We start from the raw sequence: 20,259 nt of genomic DNA on the forward strand, positions 1-20,259 counted from the left end.
CTGTCCAAAGTAATTTACAGATTCAACGCTATTCCCATCAAGCTACCAATGACCTTCTTCACAGAACTGCCCACTTTTTAATGGGGTTGTTTGGTTTTTTTCTTGTAAGTTTCTTTAAGGTCCTTATAGACTCTGGATATTAGACCTTTGTTAGATGGAGAGATAGCAAAAATTTTCTCCCATTCTGTAGGTTCTCTGCTCACTCTGATGATAGTTTCTTTTGCTGTGCAGAAGCTCTTTAGTTTAATTAGATCCCATTTGTTAATGTTTGCTTTTGTTGAGATTGCTATTCATGTTTTCATCATGAAATATTTGCCCATGCCTATGACCTGAATGGTACTGCTTAAGTACCAAAGGTAGCTTTGTCAGATACATAGTTTGCAAATATCTTCTTCCATTCTGTAGGCTGTCTGTTTACTCTGTTGATAGTTTCTTTTGCTGTGCAGAAACTCTTAAGGTTAATTAGATCTCATTTGTAGATTTTTTTTCTCTTGTTGGAATTGCTTTCGGCATCTTTGACATGAAATCTTTGCCAGTTGCTATATCCAGAAGGGTACTGCCTAGGTGGTTTTCCAGAATTTTTATAGTTTTTGGGTTTTACACTTAAGTCTTTAACCTAACTTGAACTGATTTTTAGATATGGTGTAAGGAAGGGGACCAGTTTTAATTTTTTGCATACAGCTAGCCAGTTATCCTAGCACCATTTATTGAATAAGGACTTCTTTCCCTATTGCTTGTATTTGTCAGCTTTGTCAAAGATCAAATGGTTATAGGTGAGCAGCTTTATTTCTGGACTCTCTATTCTGTTCCATTGGTCTATGTGTCTGTTTTTGTACTTGTATCATGCCAAACAACAGATTTTCAGTGTAGACAAAACAATCTTCTATTGGAAGAAGATGTCGTCTAGGACTTTCATAGTTAAAGAGAACAAGTCAATGTCTGGCTTTGAAGCTTCAAGATATAGTCTGGCTCTCCTAGGGGATAATGCAGCTAGTGACTTTAAAGTTAAAGCCAATCCTCATTTACTATTAAGAAAATTTTAGGGCCTTAAGAATTATGCTGAATCTATTGTGTCTGTGCTTGATAAATGGAACAAAAAGCCTGAATGACAGCTCGTCTGTTTACAACATGTTTACTGAATATTTTAAGCCCACTATTGAGACCTACTACTCAGAAAAAGAATCATTTAAAAATATCAAAAGATCTGACAGAGATGTACAACAAGATTCATGTTTTTTTTCCCCCTGTGAACATGGCATTCATTCTGCACCCCATGGATCCAGGAGTAATTTTGACTTTCAAGTCTTGTTATTTAAGAAACACGTTTTGGAAGGCCATAGCTGCCATAAATAGTGATTCCTGTAATGGGTATTAGTGAAGTAAATTGAAAACCTTTTGGAAAGGAGTCACAATTTAGGATCCATTCAGAACATTTGTGATTCATGGAACTAGGTCAAAATATCAGTATTAACAAGAGTTTGTAAGAAGTTGATTTCAATCCTCACAGATGACTTGGAGGAGTTAAAGACTTCAGTAAAGAAAGTAACCATAGATGTGGTGGAAACAGCAAGAGAATTAGATTTAGAAGTGGAGCCTAAATATGTGAGTGAATTGCTACAATGCCATGATCAAACTCGAATGGATGAGGAGTTGCTTCTTAAGGATGAACAAATAAAGTGATTTCTTGATATAAAATTTACTCCTAGTGAAGACACTGTGAACATTGTTGAAATAACAACAAATAACTTAGAATATTACCTAAACTTAGTTGATAAAGCAGTGGCAGAGTTTGAAAAGATTGACTCCAGTTTTGAAAGAAGTCCTAGTACAGATAAAATGCTAGGAAACAGCATTTCATGCTAAGAGAGAAATCTTTCATTTAAAAAGTCAATTGATGTAGTAAACTTCAGTGTTGTGTTATTTTAAGAAATTTCCATCCTAGCCTTCAACAACTACTGCCCTGATCAGTCAGCAGCCATGAACTTTGACCTAAGACACTCTACCAGCAAAAACATTACAACTTGCTGAAAGCTCGTGTAATCATTAGCATGTTTTAGCAATAAATTATTTTTAAATTAAGGTATGTACATTGTTTTCTAAGGCAAAATGCTCTTGAACACTTAACAGACTACACTGTAGTTCTCCTTGGAGGACTACAAACCACTGCTCAAGGAAATAAGAGAGGATACAAACAGATGAAAAAACATTCCAAGCTCATAGTTAGGAAGAATTAATATTGTGAAAATGGCCATACTGCCCAAAGTAATTTATAGATTCAATGCTATCCCCATCAAGCTACCATTGACTTTCTTCACAGAACTGGAAAAAAGCCACTTTAAACTTTATATGGAACCAAAAGAGAGCCCACATAACCAAGACAATCCCAAGCAAAAAGAACAAAACAGGAGGCATCACATGATCTGACTTCAAACTATACTACAAGGCCACAGTAACCAAAACAGCATGGTACCGATACCAAAAAAGAGATATAGACCAGTGGAACAGAACAGAGACCTCGGAAGCAACACCACACATGTACAGCCATCTGACCTTTGACACACCTGACAAAAACAAGCAATGGGGAAAGGATTCCTTGTTTAATAAATGGTGTTTGGAAAACTGGCTAGCCATGTGCAGAAAGCTAAAACTGGACTCCTTCCTTACACTTCACACTAAAATTAACTCCAAATGGATCAAAGATTTAAACATAAGACCTAACACCATAAAAACTCTAGAAGAAAACTTAGGCAATACCATTCAGGACATAGGCATAGGCAAGGACTTCATGATTAAAACACCAAAATCATCGGCAACAAAAGCCAAAATTGACAAATGGGACCTAATTAAACTCCAGAGCTCCTGTACAGCAAAAGAAATGATCATTAGAGTGAACTGGCAATCAACAGAATGGGAAAAAAATTTTGCAATCTACCCATCTGACAAAGGGCTAACATCTAGAATCACAAAGAACTAAAGCAGATTTACAAGAAAAACAAACAAACAAACCCATTCAAAAGTGGGTTAAGGATTTGAGCAGACACTTTTCAAAAGAAGACATATATGAGGTCAACAAACATATTGAAAAATGCTGATCATCACTGGTCGTTAGAGAAATGCAAATCAAAACCACATTACGATATCATCTCGTACCAGTTAGAATGGAGATCACTAAAAAATCTGGAGACAACAGATGCTGGAGAGGATGTGGAGAAATAGGAACACTTTTAAGCTGTTGGTGGGTGAGCAAATTAGTTCAGCCATTGCATAAGATAGTGTGGCGATTCCTCAAGGATCTAGAAATAGAAATTCCATTTGACCCAGCAATCCCATTACTAGGTATATACCCAAAGGATTATAAGTTGTTCTATTATAAAGACACATGCACACATATGATCAATGTGGCACTGTTTACAATAGCAAAGACCTGTAACCAACCCAAATGCCCATCAATGATAGACTGGACAAAGAAAATGTGGCACATATACACCATGGAATACTATGCAGCCATAAAAAACTATGAGTTTGTGTCCTTTGCAGGGACATGGATGAATATAGCAACCATCATTCTCAGCAAACTGACACAAGAACAGACCACATGTTCCACTCATAGGCAGGTGTTGAACAATTAGAACACATGGGCACAGAGAGGGGAACATCACACACTGGTGTCTGTTGGGGTATGGGGGGCTAGGGGAGAGACAGCAGGATGTGGGGAGGTTGGGGAGGGATAACACTGGGAGAATGCCTGATGTAGGTGACAGGGGAATGGAGACGGCAAACCACCTTGCCATGTGTGTACCTATGCAACAATTGTGCAAGATCTGCACATGTACCGGAGAACTTAAAGTACAATTTAAAAAATAGACTATGCTATAGTGTAAACACAAATTTTATTTGCATTGGGAAACAAACAATTTGTGTGACTTGCTTTTTACCATACTTGCTTGATTGTGACGGTCAGGAACCTAACCCTCTATGTTTCCCAGGAAAACCTGTAATCACAAAGTACCTAGTAATAACTGTATGTAATTACTGTATGTACCTAACAGTGTCCAGCAAACAGAAGTGTTCAAAAACTAGATGGCAGTATAACAGCACCTGAAAAATATTAGTTGTATTTCAATGACCACAGTGTTAAACACTATGTCAGTACAATTTTCTCAGTTACTCCTCATTGACAAATTAAAAAGTTGGACATCTTCCATCAAGGCACTGAAGTTGTGTCACTAGGGAGGGAAGCATCACACACTGGGGTCTGTTATGGGGGGCCAAGAGAGGGACAGCAGGGGGGTGGGGAGGTCAGGGAGGGATAACATGGGGAGAAATGTCAGATGTCGGTGAAGGAGGGGATAGAAGCAGCAAACCACATTGCCATGTGTGTACCTATGCAACAATCCTGCATGATCTGCACATGTACCCCAGAACCTAAAGTACAATTACATATATATATATATATATATATATATATATATATATATATATATGAGGAAAAGTTACATCAGCTTCAAGGAAATTAGTATTCATCACTGAACTGCATTCCCTAAAAAAATAATACAGGCCTTTATTCAAGTGACCTTTTGACTATATTACTCTCATTTAGAATTCAATTCCCTCCTCTGTAAAAAGGAGGAAATTACTACCTGACAGTATTTTATGAGGATCAAATGAGATGTTTGTTGGCAACATACAAATGTAAGATTTACTGTTGTGATTGCTGATTTACCTCAGAGTGCACACTCACTGTGTGCTTTTGAAAAGGTACTCTTTGCACAATCTATGAAGTGATGTGTTTGGAAGCCTCCAAAAAATAGATTAAGCCAGAATTCTGGGCCCCCCTTCCGACTTCCTGGCATCTGTAAAATGGGGACAATTTATGTGAATGCTCCATTTATAAAGTTCTAGAATGGTTTAATAAAAGGACACTGCATGGTGGCATAGAGACAGCTTTACTTTGATCCTAGGAACAACTTGGAATTGGAGACATTACTAAATCTAAATTGGTTGCATAGTACAAAAAACCATGCTGACGGTGGAATCCCCAACATTCCTTCCATGTGTTACTCAGGTGTACATTCATAAAAATTAGCTACATATATAAGTTAATAGGATAAATAGTAAGGCCATTATGAATAATTCAGAAATCAAATAATCATGAATTCTTTGGGATTGGAATTTTATAATATGTTTATGTATTTTTTTTATTTTTTATTTTGTTTTTGAAAGAATTCTGAAGCATTTCCTGCTTTTACCAGATTTCATGAATGAAAATGCAGCCAATAAAATTTGAGTTTCAGATAAACAACAAATAATTATTTGGCTTTTATAGCGAGTTGATCACTGATTTTTGTTTTAATCCAAAGAAATAGTTCTCTATAGTTGTATTTGGAAAATACAAATGACTCATATTTTAAGGGAACAACAAACTTACACTGTCTACATAGACTTTTTCTTAATACAGCCTGCAACTGGAAGAAACTGAATGTTTTAAATATGGGAGTCATATAATCAGAACTTCACTTTAGGAAACCACTCCTGGCACATAGTGCATACAACAGATAAGGATACGCAAATCCATTTAAGATTTCCTTGTTCAGGGAAAGAGGGGTCTGAAACCCAAGCAACAGAAACAGAAATAGAAAATAAAGAAAACAGTGTGTGAGGGATGTTGTGGGTGATGAGTCTACATGGCCAAGCATTAATTAAATGAGGAAGAAAGAGAAAATTAAATTTGAAATGTAACTCGAGAGTTCTAAGAAGAATATGCCTCACTTGAAAAAAATAGGGAAAATCAGAAGAAAGGCAGATTTTGATGAAAAAAATTATATCTTTAGATCTTGCAAAATTGAAACTGTCTTACTAATTAAGCATATCTAAAGCTAAAGGCATCTAACTCTAGATGTGAATTTAGATGCATGAAAGTGGCCTTCCAGTAAAAGTAGAAAACATACACACTTGAGCACATGTGTATGTACACACACACAGAGCTTTAAACAAAAAAGTTACATACTCTTCCTGGCATAACAAGTTTGGATTGTAATTTTATCAATTCAATTAATCTTCTTTCCAAGAAATGCAATCATAGTATTGCTTCATTTGTTTAATCCAACCAATATTTATTAAAAGCATTGACTATAGTCCTGCAATGTCCCACATGCTGAAAATACAAAGGTGGACACAGACAGCCTTCTGCCCTCTAAAAGGCACACTAAAGACAAGAGCGATACCTAAATATACTATATCCTATCAAGGGGAGATAGGCTTCAGAAAGAAAACTAAAGCAGGATATTACTGGGTTTCTGGGAATCTGTCTCAGAGGGAAGTCAAGGAAGGGCTTTCTGGTGAGATAATATTTAAACAAGAACCTAGATATGAGAGAGAGAGAGAGAGAGAGAGAGAGAGAGAGAGAAAGAGAGATTTGGGAAAAAGAGGACCAGGAAGAATAAATAGCAGCAGCAAAGTCCCTGAGGCCAATGGGGTAGAGAGTATTATTTATTCACAACTCCCCGCTCTGTTCCTGTTCATGGCTCACTCTGGGCAGTTACATCCCCACCAGCTTTAGACTCAGGTGTGTGTCTTGCTTTGAGCTCAGTGGTATGGGAGTGACTATAATAAAATCACATATGTCTAGAAGACTTCAATATTCTTGTGTGGTTTAGCCTTCCCTCCAGTGCTCCTGCCCTGCTATCAGAAGAGCATGCCCTGGGAGGCTGCTGTTCCCAGAAACACATGGACCCATCTGACTCTGACATAAACCAGAGATATCCCAACCAACATAAAAGCCATGAGCAAGAAAAAGGTTGTTGTTTTAAGCCCCTGAGAATTGGGGTGGTGAGGTGGTGTTACATGCAGAAACATGACAGATACAACAGAAATGAGCTCGAATATTTATGGAATGAAAAAAGGCCAGCATGGCTAGAGCAGAGAACATAGTAGGAAGAATGCATGTATAAAAATTTGGCAAAAAATAACAATGGACTTTAGAGGCCACTAGAAGGAGTTCGAGTTTGAAATGTCCTCTAAGTGTGATAGAGGAGACTGCAAAGCTTGTGCTTTAAAAAGAACCTCTGGATGCTGCAAGAATAGAGTTAGAAGGAACAAGAAAGGGAAGTGTTTCAAATTGTCTAGGCAAGAGATGATGATGATTAGACCCAGAATGCAGCAGTGGAGAAAAGAAGTGATTATATTTGACAAATATTTGAAGATTGAGATGGCAGGACTGGCTAGGTTTTGGAGGTGGAATTGCAAGTCAAGAGGCATCAAGAGGTCCAGAGATCCCTACAGTCTGGGCCTGAGTAATTTCCTGGTATTTTTCCAACACTGCTACATGTTCTATAGGAGACAAGAGAAACATAAGACATGGTTCCCATGTGCTGAAATCTTGTAAAATAACCCATGAATTTTAAATTAAAACAGTCTTTGGTTTGGACAAAATAAAATTCAAATCCTATATTAAATGCTGAAGATGTCAAACAACATGTCATATAATAAATTTCATTATTTACATGTATATATAGATTTGTACACCTATATTCACAAACACACACAATTGTAACTGCAATTTATATCTACCTTAAGGATTACATACACTGAGTTCTATGTGATCTGCTGGCAACTCTAATTTGAATTACAATGTTCATATCAGACACTAACGAAAAGGGGTAAGTGAGAAAGACATTACATGGAATTCTCACATAGGAGAAAAAAAGTGCATATTTCAGATTTTAAGTATGAATGTCTTGGCAAGACATCAGTTCAGAAGTAGCAGAGCTGGGCGAATGGAGCCAGCCAATCTGACTCTAGAGCAGTGGGATTGGGGGAGTGTGCACAGAGCTTTATGAAGTAAACATGTCTTCAGCTTCTCCTTTAGTCACGCTTAAACTGCTTTTCATTGGGACTGCTGCAGTTTATCTGCTTCTGGCTTGTTTTACCTTTCAATCTGGTTTTAAACTCCTAGAGAAATTCCATATTCTGATTAACCTTTCTGAATGCTTAGCAAAATGTTAGACATGATTCATTCATTTGTGCATGCATGTACGCAACAAATATTTATTGGGTTCCAGTGATGGATCAGGCCCGATGCTAGGAGAAAAAGAAACAAAGGATAATCTAAGGTCTTCACTTGTGAAAGGACAGGCTCTAGGAGAAAAGCCAGAAATACAAGTTCACTATTACAATGTGCTGGGATGACAGCTGTACACAAGTGAAGTGCTGTGTCTCACAGCAGGTGCTCAGAAAGGTAAGGCACACTTTTGCTCTCTTTGACTAGGTACTAGAAGAGTGTATGGACATCCAAGGACTGACATCATAAAATTACCATGCACTGGGTAGCTTAAAACAACAGAAATGTATCCTGTTCACACTTCAGGAGCCAGAAGTATAAAATCAATGTCCTTGACAAGGCCACTTGCCCTCTGAATGCTCTAAAGGAGAACCCTTCCTTGCTTCTTCCAGCTTCTGGTGGCTCCTGGTGTTCTTTGGCTATGGAAGCATGACACCAATCTCTGCCTCTGTCTTCACAAGGTCCTCTTCTCTGTGTGTGTCTCTCTGTCCTCTCCTTTTCTTATAAGGACATCAGTTGCTGGATAACTAGGCCTACCCTAAGTCCAAGATGATTTCGTCTTAAAATCCTAAACTAATTATATCTGCAAATATCCTATTTCTAAGTAAGATCACATTCCAGGTCCTGAAATTCTTATTCTGAGAAAAATGAATGATCTTGTTAGTCAGGAACAACTTTGGTAACAAGTGAGAAAAACTGAACACAAGCTAACCAAGGCCAAGGGGAAATGTGGAACTCACATAAGCAAAAATGGCTGTTGCATAAAGCAGGGGCTTGATACTGCCAAGTCATTTCTTCTTATTTGTTGCTTATTCATCCTGGCTTATCTCTATGTCAGCTTCATTCTCTCTCCCCATAGACAGCCTCTCCATAAAGCTGAAAACAAACTGGTGATATGGTTTGGCTGTGTCTCCACCCAAATCTCACCTTGAATTGTAATAATCCCCATGTGTCAAGGGTAGGGCCAGGTGGAGATAATTGAGTCATGGGAATGGTTTCCCCCATACTGTTCTTGCATAGTAAGTCAGTCTCACAAGAGCTGTTGGTTTTATAAACAGGAGGGGCTCCCCTGCAAAAGTTCTCTTGCCTGCCATTGTGTAAGACATGACTTTGCGCCTCATTCACCTTCCACTATGATTGTGAGGTCTCCCCAGCCATGTAGAACTGTGAGTCAATTAAAGTTCTTTCCATTATAAATTACCCCGTCTTGAGTATGTCTTTATTAGCAGCGTTAAGAACAGACTAATACAGCCACTCAGCATCAGTACTCGTGCCCTTCATCTACATGCTCAGATGGGGCATGCTGCCCAGCTCCAGCCCAAAAAATCTCAGGGACAAACTGGCTGTGTTGGCTTTTTCCCCTAACAAACAGCTGTGCTATATCAATCTTTAAAAAGAAAAAAAATGTTCTCCTTAGATGGCCAAAAAGGAATAGAAAGGGCTGTGCCTATTGCCAGTCTAAAGGGTCAAACAGAAATTTTATTGGAATTCTTGACAAGTATTTGTAAGTGTGTAACTGTCATTCATCTAAAATAACAATTCAAAAAATTTTAAAGCATTGGGGAGAAAATAAAAGGAACAGTTAATTTAACTGATGGGAAAATATGACAGTCATCCATCTTAGAGAGAAGGGTAGAAGAGAAACTCTCTTTGGTAACTAAAGGTCACCATGAGATTTTTATTTTGAACCTTTATGTAGGATGTGAATAGTATGAGAGTGAACAGACTTTTTCTTATAGGAAGTCAGATGTAAGTAGATTAAGATTTGCAGCCGAAAAGAAGCAAAATTGGAGACACTATCAGGTATTTATATAACCACTGTTTATACAGTTATTTAAAACCATAAAGAGGAAAAAAAATTCTTAGCTCACAGATTCTACAAAAGCAGGTGCCAGGTTGGGTTTGCTCCACAAGGCTACGGCTTGCCAACCCCCGGGTATAGGACATCAGGCAGCAAATCTTTAAAGTCTCCCATTCAGGCATAACTTTGGTTTTTTTTTAAAAAACTCATATCTAAGTAGCATTAAAGATGCTTAAGACTCTAGTAGCAGCCTTTTTATTTTTATTTTTATTTTTTTTAGATGGAGTCTCTTTCTGCCACCCAGGCTGGAATGCAGTGACACGATCTCAGCTCTCTGTAACCTCTGCCTCCTGGGTTCAAGAAATTCTCCTGACTCAACCTCCTGAGTAGCTGAGATTTCAGGCAACTGCCACCACACCTGGCTAGTTTTTGTATTTTTACTAGAGACAGGGTTCCACCATTTTGGCCAGGCTGGTCTCAAACTCCTGACCTCAGGTGATCCACCCACCTCAGACTCCCCAAGTGCTGAGATTACAAGTGTGAGCCACTACACCCAGCCTCTAGCAGCCATCTTAGGTTTTTTTTGTTTTTTTTTTTTTTCCCATAAGGAAACTAAGACCCAGGGATGTGAAGCAACCTGCCTGTGATCCTTGGGCTCATCTAGAACAGAACCCATACAAGAACCCAGGTTCTAACCTCTGGGTTCCAGGACTTTGTATTCTATACAAAGATGCCTCTTACAAGTTCATTTCTCTCAAATAACCCAAACCAATCTACTCAAGTTTAAATACTCAAGTGTCCCTGCCTAGGCTAAACTTGCTCATATGGTTGGTCTCAACTCAAAGATAATGAGAATAACATGGCAAACGAGCCAAACAACGTGAGAGCTGTGGGAAGGGAGATGTCCCATTTGTGAAGTGCACTTTTTCAAGTCTGCAAGGCATCTATCTAGTCCTACAGCTCAGGCCACCAACCTCCCTACACCTTCATGCACGGTAGTGACAATACCATCAACAATGATGAATAACATTTTTGAACACTTACTCTGTGCCAAGCACTTTTGTTACATTTTATAAGCATTGATTTATTGTTTTAAGATTCCAAGCAGAAAAAAAAATCTTAGACTTTCTTTTAAATACTTTCAGGAGACATATACAGCCTGAAAATATTAATGCACATGGCATGACTCAATTTATTTGTCATTATTAAGGCTTGTTTTTAAAGCTTGTAATTTATGGCTCTGACATTACACTATAAATTAAAACAGGGTGGATGTCTAATATATCTCACAGGAATGACGTTCCACCCATGAAGCACAAATGCTCAAAGATGGAAAGCAGCCAGCATGACATGGAAAACCTTATGTATGATAACTTCTTGTATTCCTTGGCATGCAGCAAGTTTATTTCACAATAGACACCTCTGCCACCCTCTTCAGTAGGTGATTTGCTCTCCTCTCTTGTGGATTTTCAAGGCATATCATCAAATCCCACACGTGGCACCAGAGATACACTGAAACCACCATGGGGACAGAAAATACTGCTAAATACATTTTGAAAATTCAACCTGTTTGACAAGGACGGACAAAAAGTTTATTTTGCACAATAAATACAGAGAAGTTCAGTTTAAAGTGTCCACATAAACAAAATTATTCTAATAACAGTAAAGTAAGTGTTCATGGTTCTAATGTCAGATGCCTAACTGCCTTTTCAGCCTGCCCTTCAGTCAATCCAGACTACTGATGGGATCTGGCAAGATGGCCAAATAGGAAGAGCTCTGGTCTGCAGCTCCCAGCAAGACCAATACAGAAGGCAGGTGATTTCTGCATTTCCAACTGAGGTACTCAGTTCATCTCACTGGGAATGGTTAGGCAGTGGGTGTGGCTCATGGAAGGCGAGCAGAAGCAGGGTGGGGCATCGTCTCACCTAGGAAGTGCAAGGAGCAGGGAGCCTCCCTTTCCTAGCCATGGGAAGCTGTGAGGGACTGTGCTGTCTGGCTCAGATACTACGCTTCTCCCACCAGTTTGGCAATCTGCAGACCAGGAGATTCCCTCGTGGGGCAGCTATTTGGGCAAGACACCAAGCTAGCTACAGGAGGTTTTTTTGTTTGTTTTTTGTTTTTTTTCATACCCCAGTGGTGCCTGGAACCCCAGCAAAACAGAATCTTCCATTCCCTTGGAAGGAGGACTGAAGCCAGGGAGCCAAGTGGTCTCACTCAGCAGGTCCCACTCCCAAGGAGCCCAGAAAGCTAAGAAGCACTGGCTTGAAATTTTTCACTGCCAGCACTGTAGTCTGAAGTCAACTTGGAATGGTTGAGCTTGGTGGAGGAGAGAGTATCTGCCATTACTGAGGCTTGAGTTGGCGATTTTCACCAACAGTGCTAAGGATCTGGCAGAACTCAACACAGTGCAGCAAAGCAGCTGGTGCCACACTGCCTCTCTAGATTCCTCTTCACTGGGCAGGGCACCTCTGAAAGAAAGGCAGCAGCCTCAGTCAGGGGCTTATAGATAAAATTTCCATGTCCCTGGGACAGAGCACCTGAGGAAAGGGGCGGCTGTGAGCACAGCTTCAGCAGATTTAAACATTCCTGCCTGCTGACTTTGAAGAGAGCAGTGGATCCTGGCAAGGGTTCTCCCAGCACTGTGTTCGAGTTCTGCTAAGGGACAGACTGCCTCCTCAAGTGGGTCCCTGACCCCTGTGCCTCCTGACTGGAAGAGACCTCACAACAGGGGTTGACAGACACCTCATACAGGAGAGTTCCAGCTGGCATCAGGTCAGCACCTGGGACAAAGCTTCCAGAGGAAGGAACAGGCAGCAATATTTGCTGTTCTGCAGCCTTCGTTGGTGATAGACAGGCAAACAGGGTCTGGAGGGGACCTCCAGCAAACTGCAGCAGACCTACAGAAAAGGGGACTGACTGTTAGAAGAAAAATTAATGAACAGGAAGTAATAACATCACCAATAGCAAAAAGGAACCCCATATAAAAACCCCATCCTTAAGTCATCAGCCTCAAAAATCAAAGGTAGAGAAATCCAGGAAGATGAGGGGGAAAAAAGTGCAAAAATGCCTGAAAATTCCAAAAACCAGAGTGCCTCTCCTCTTCCAAAGATTGCAACTCCTCTCTAGCAAAGGCACAAAACTGGACAGAGAATGAGATTAATGAATTGACAAAAGTAGGCTTCAGAAGGCGGGTAATAATAAACTCCTCTGAGCTAAAGGAGTATGTTCTAACCCAACGCAAGGAAGCTAAGAACCTTGACAAAAGGTTACAAGAACTGCTATCTAGAATAACAGTTTAGAGAAGAACATAAATGACCTGATGGATTTGAAAAACAAAGCATGAGAACTTCATGAAGCATACACAAGTATCAATAGCCAAATCGATCAAGCAGAAGAAAATATGTCAGGCATTGAAGATTAACTTAATAAAATAAAGTGTGTAGGCAAGATTAGAGAAAAAAGAATGAAAAGGAATAAACAAAGTATCCAAGAAATATGGGACTCTGTGAAAAGACTAAACCTACAATTGATTGAGGGCACTAAAAGGAACAGGGAGAATGGAACCAAGTTGGAAAATACTCTTCAGGATATTATCCAGAAGGATTTTCCCAACCTAGCAAGACAAGCCAACGTTCAAATTCAGGAAATACAGAGAACACCATTAAGATAATCCTTGAGAAGAGCAACCCAAGACACATAATATCAGATTCTCCAAGGCTGAAACGAAGGAAGAAAATGTTAAGGGCAGTCAGAGAAAAAGGTCAGGTAATCTACAAAGGGAAGCCCATCAGACTAACAGTGGATCTCTCTGCAGAAACCCTACAAACCAGACGAGAGTGGGGGCCAATATTCAACATTCTTAAAGAAAAGAATTTTCAACCCAGAATTTCATATCCAGCCAAACTAAGTTTCATAAGTGAAGAAAAAATAAAATCCTTTACAGACATGCAAATGCTGAGGGATTTTCTCACCACCAGGCCTACCTTATAAGAGCTCTTGAAGGAAGCACTAAATATGGAAAGGAAAAACCAGTACCAGCCACTGCAAAAACATACCAAAATATAAAGACCAATGACACGATGAAGAAACTGCCTAATCAACTAATGTACAAAATAACCAGCTAGCATCACGATGACAGGATCAAATTCACACGTAATAATATTAGCCTTAAATGTAAATGAGCTAAATGCCCTAATTAAAAGACACAGACCGGCAAATGGGATAAAGAGTCATTGGTGTTGTGCTGTATTCAGGAGACCCACCTCACATGCACATAGGCTCAAAATAAACAGATGGAGAATACATATTTACCAACCAAATGGGAAGCAAAAAAAAAGCATTTGCAATACTAGTAAAACACACTTTAAACCAACAAAGATCAAAAGAGACAAAGAAGGGTGTTACATAATGGTAAAGAGATCAATGAAACACAAAGAGATAACTATCCTAAATATAAATGCACCAATACAGGAGCACCCAGATTCATAAAACAAGATCACTGAGACCTACAAAGAAACTTATATACTCTCACACAATAATAGTGGGAGACTTTAACATCTCACTGTCAATATTAGAGAGATCAATGAGACAGAAAATTAACAAAAATATTCAGGACTTGAATTCAGCTCTGAATCAAGTGGACCTAGTAGATATCTGCAGAACTCTCTATCCCAAATCAACAGAATATAGAATATACATTCTTCTCAGCACCACATAGCATTTATTCTAAAATTGACCACAAAATCGGAAGTAAAACATTCCTCAGCAAATGCAAAGAATGGAAATAATAATAACCAGCCTCTCAGACCACAGTGCAATCAAATTAGAACTCAGGATTAGGAAACTCACTCAAAACAGTACAACTACATGAAAACTTAACAGCCTGCTTCTCAATAACTACTGGGTAAATAACGAAATTAAGGCAGAAATAACAGAGTTCTTTGAAACTAATGAGAACAAAGAGAAAACATACCAGAAGCTTTGGGACAGAGCTAACACAGTGTTTAGAGGGAAATATACAGCACTAAATGTTGTAATAGACACCGTAACATCAGAATTAAAAGAACTAGAGAAGCAAGACCAAACAAATTCCAAAGCTAGCAGAAGACAAGAAATAGCTAAGATCAGAGCAGAACTGAAGGAGACAGAGACACAAAAAACCCTTCAAAAAATCAGAGAATCCAGGAGTTGGTTCTTGAAAAGATTAACAAAATAGATAGGCTGCTAGCCAGATTGATAAAGAAGAAAAGAGAATAGAATCAAATCAACACAATAAAAAATGATGAAATGAAGGGGATGTCACCACTAATCTCATGGAAATACAAACTACCATCAGAGAATAGTATAAACACCTCTCTGCAAACAAACTAGAAAATCTAGAAGAAATAAATAAATTCCAGGACACATACACTCTCCCAAGACTAAACAAGGTAGAAGTCAAATCCCTGAATAGACCAATAATAAGTTCTAAAAAAGCCCAGGACAAGAGGAATTTACAGCCAAAGTCTACCAAAGGTGCAAAAAAAATCTAGTACCATTCCTCCTGAAATTATTCCAAACAATAGAAAAGGAAGACCTCCACTCTAACTCATTTTATGAAGCCAGCATCATGCTGATTCCAAAACCTGGCAGAGACACAGCAAAAAAGAATATTTCAGGCCTATATCCCTGAGGAACATCTATGCAAAAATCGTCAATAAAATACTGGCAAACTGAATCCAGCAGCACATCAAAAAACTTATCTACCACGATCAACTTGGCTTCATCCCTGGGATGCAAGGCTGATTCAACATACGCAAATCAATAAACATAATCCAACACATAAAAAGAACCAATGATGAAAAACACATGATTATCTCTATAGATTCAGAAAAGGCCTTCAGTAAAATTCAACAACCCTTCATGCTAAAAACTCTCAATAAACTAGGTATCGGTGGAACATATCTCCCAAAATAAGAGCTATTTATGACAAACCCACAGCCAATATCATTCTGAATGGGCAAAAGCTAGAAGCACTCCCTTGAAAACTAACAGAAGACAAGGGTGCCCTGTCTCAGCACTCCTATTCAACATATTATTGAATGCTCTGGCCAGACCAATCAGGCAAGAGACAGATATAAAGGGTATTCAAATGAAAAGAAAGGAGGTCAGATTTCTCTGCAGACAACATAATTGTGTATTTAGAAAACCCATTGTCTCAGCCCAAAAACTCCTTAAGCTGATAAACAACTTCAGCAAAGTCTCAAGATACAAAATCAATGTGTAAAAATCACAAGGATTTCTATATTCCAATAATAGACAAACAGAGAGCCAAATCATGATAGAACTCCACTCACAATTGCTACAAAGAAAATAAAATACCTAGGAATACAACTTAAAAGGGACATGAAGGACCTCTTCAAGGAGAATCACAGCTCAAGAAAATAAGAGAGGACACAAACAAATCAGAAAAAAAAAAAAAAGTCCATGTTCTTGGATAGGAAAAACCAATATCATGAAAATGGCCCTACTGCTCTAAGTGTTATATAGATTAAATGCTATTCCTGTCAAGCTACCATTGATTTTCTACACAGAACTAGAAAAACTACTTTAAATTTCATTTTTTAAAAGCCTGCATAGCCAAGACCATCATAAGCAAAAACAAAACAAATAAACAAATCAAAAAACAAAGCTGAAGGCCTCACGCTACCTGACTTCAAACTATACTACAAGGCTACAATAATCAAAACAGCATGGTACTGATATCAAAACAGATATATAGACCAATGGAACAGAATAGAAACCTCAGAAATAACACCTAACATCTACAACTATCTGTTCTTTGACAAATTTGACAGAAATAAGCAATGGGGAAAGATTCCCTATTTAATAAATGGTCCTAGAAAAACTGGCTAGCCATATGCAGAAAATTGAAATTGGACCCCTTCCTTACACTTTATTCAAAAATTAACTCAAGATGGATAAAGACTTAAATGTAAAACTTAAAGCCACAGAAACTCTAGAAGAAAACCTAGGCAATACCATTCAGGACACAGGCATGGACAAAGACTTTGTGACTAAAACACCAAAAGCAATGGCAACAAAAACCAAACTTGACAAACAAGATCTAATTAAACTAAAGAGTTTCAGTTCAGCAAAAGTAACTATCATCAGAGTGAATAAGCAGCCCTCCGAATGTTAGAAAATTTGTGCAATCTATCCATTTGACAAAGGTCTAATATCCAGAATCTACAAGTAACTTAAACAAATTTACAAGAAAAAAAAACAAACAACCAGTCTGGTGTGGTGGCTCACACCTGTAATCTAAGCACTTTGAGGGGCCAAAGCAGGTGGGTCATGAGGTCAGGAGTTTGATACCAGCCTGGCAACATAGTGAAATGCTGTTGCTACTAAAAATAGAAAACAAAACTAGCCAGGTGTGGTGGTGGGCACCTGTAATCCTAGCTACTTGGGAGGCTGAGGCAAGGAGAATTGCCTGAACCTGGTAGGTGAAGATTGTAGAGAGCTGAGATCATGCCACTGCACTCCAGCCTGGTTGACTGTGAAACTCTCCATCTCAAAAACATAAATAAATAAATAAATAAATAAATAAATAAATAAATAACAAATTTTAAAAACCCATCAAAAAGTAGGCAAAGAATATGAACAGACACTTCTCGAAAGAAGACATTTGTGCAGCCAACAAACATATGAAAAAAAGCTCATCACTGGTCATTAGAGAAACACAAATCAAAACCACAAAGAGATAACATTTTATACCAGTTATAATTGCAACCATTAAAAAGTCTGGAATCAACAGATGCTGGCAACGATGCAGAGAAATAGGAATACTTTTATGCAGTTGGTGGGAATGTAAATTAGTTCAGCCATGTGGAATACAGTGTGGTGATTCCTCAAGGATCTAGAACCAGAAATAACATTTGACCCAGAAATCCCATTACCAGGTATATACCCAAAGAATTATTAATCCTTCTGTTATTCTACTATAAAGTCACATGCACACATATGGTTATTGCAGCACTATTTACAATAGCAAAGACTTGGATCCAATACAAATACCCGTCAATGATAGAGTGGATAATGAAAATGTGGCACATATACATCATGGAATACTACACAGTCATAAAAATGTATGAATTAATGTCCTTTGCAGGGGCATGGATGAAGATGGAGACCATCATCTTCAGCAAACACAGGAACAGAAAACCAAACACCGCATGTTCTCACTCATAAGCAGAAGTTGAACAATGAGAATACATGGACAGGGGGAGGGGAACATCACACACCAGGACCTGTTGGGGGGTGGGGGGTAAGCAGGGGGAGAGCATAAGGACAAATACCTAATACATACAGGGCTTAAAACCTAGATGATGAGTTGATAGGTGCAGCAAACCACCAAGGCACATGTCACCTATGTGACAAACCTGCATGTTCAACACATGTATCCTAGAACTTAAAGTAAAATAAAAAATAAATAAAAATAAAAATCCAAGCTACTTTCTCCTCTCCTTATGTCTTTATGTTTTCTAGTCTTTGTCTCTTCCCTCAAGGGCTTTAACACACTCCTCTCAGATGATGCTGGCTCACATTAGTAGTGTGAGTGATGGCAGCATGTCTCCAAAGGATTATTATGTCATTAGAAAAAGTTCCCCAGACTTGGAAAAGGGGAAGAATCATCTCAGAATCATCAGTCCACATCATTGATTCTCAACTCTGCCTGCAGAAGAGGATAATCTGGAGAAGTGAAAAAAATTAGTACCCAGTCCCAAACCCAGATCTATTGAATCGGAATCTTAAAGGTGATACAAGGGCATTGCTAGATTTTAAGAGCTTTGCCAGTGATTCAATCAGGTTTGAGAACCACTGACCTAAATTCTAAATTTTACCTTATCCCCTAAGACCTCAGCTCTCTTAAACCTCCATTAATAAATACGGCTGTACAGTATCTCCTCAGAAGTTATGGGATCAGATGTGTTTCATTTTTTATTTTTGGTGAGTCTGTGTGTGTGTGTGTGTGTGTGTGTTAAAATATGTAATACCTTCAGAAGAGTCTAGGGCACCAGGCTATAATCAAACATTAACATTCTGCAGTAAAACAAACATCCATGCTAAATGGAATCAATTAAGACTATAAATAGCCTTATTTTAGTTGAGGTCAGTTTTTATTTCCAAATGAGTTAAGAAACATTTTTCCATTTCAGAGCTTTGGGATTTTGGAATTGTAGGTAATAAATTGTAGACGTGGACTAACAAAGTAGCTCCCTTATCCAAAATATATTTGTTTGCCACAAAGATTAAAAGGACTGACATCTGTTCCTTGCCAAGCTTACAATCTAACTGGGGGGATTTGGCAACTGGTATGTAAACAGTCAATTATAATCAGGGCAATTTTTCTTAAAGCATGCTTGCTTAATATAATGGTTCTCCATCCTTGCTGCATGTAAAAATCACCCAGGAACTTGCAAAAATATTAATGCCACAGCCACACCTCAGAGATAATTAAGTCAAATTTGGGAGCATAGGCACATTTAAGCATGAGTGGTAAATTGTAAAATAATCATGAAAAAAAAAACCATTAGAAGAAAGCAAGTAGACTGATGCTCTATTGCTGAATATAAGTCAATGTGGTTTTGAAACTTACACTCTTTGGAGTTTCGACAGTTGGAAAAGAAACTCAAGATAGAGGAGAAGGCTATTGAGAGATATGGAACAAAGGTGAGACATAATTTAAAAAAAAGAGATATTTGGTTTTGCTTAAAAAAAATAATAATGTGCTGTTCTTTTAAGCAGTGCTTTTCAGTCAGTTGGGAGATAGAAGATGGCGATGAAGAGCTTGAAGAAATTTCTTGGCTTATTCTCCTGCATCACCCTCCATTTTCATACCCCTATTCCCAACACCAATTGAAAACGACATTTCTATACCTTCTAGAATAATGTGGCAACCCATCATATGCCATTGTGTAAGATCTCATTAATTTTTATAGCTGTAATTTAGGTATTTTGCTATAAATTAGATTGTTGCATATTTATGCCTTATTATTCCTAACTAGATTATAAGCTAGAAAGTAGTTTTAAAAATAATTCCCTGTATTTCTCCATAGTACTTAATACTATATCTTACATAATTTAGATTTTCAGTAATATGATTTTATTTTATACCCAAACCATGGACCTCCACTGAGGCTGACAAGACTGGAAACAAGATAAATCAAAAAAAGTAAGAAATACATGAATGGTTATTTTTCCACATCTCAAATTATGAATGCTCACCCTTGACCTAAGCAATGGAGTGGGAAATATAACCCAAACATGAACAGAAGTAGGATAAATCACTTAGCAAAAAGAGAAAGCTAATTAATAGATAGATGCATTTTTGAATGCTCATTCTGAATCCAGACAA

Source organism: Saimiri boliviensis, chromosome 3 (genome assembly GCF_048565385.1).
Source record: "Saimiri boliviensis isolate mSaiBol1 chromosome 3, mSaiBol1.pri, whole genome shotgun sequence".
In the NCBI taxonomy this organism is placed as follows: Eukaryota; Metazoa; Chordata; class Mammalia; order Primates; family Cebidae; genus Saimiri; species Saimiri boliviensis.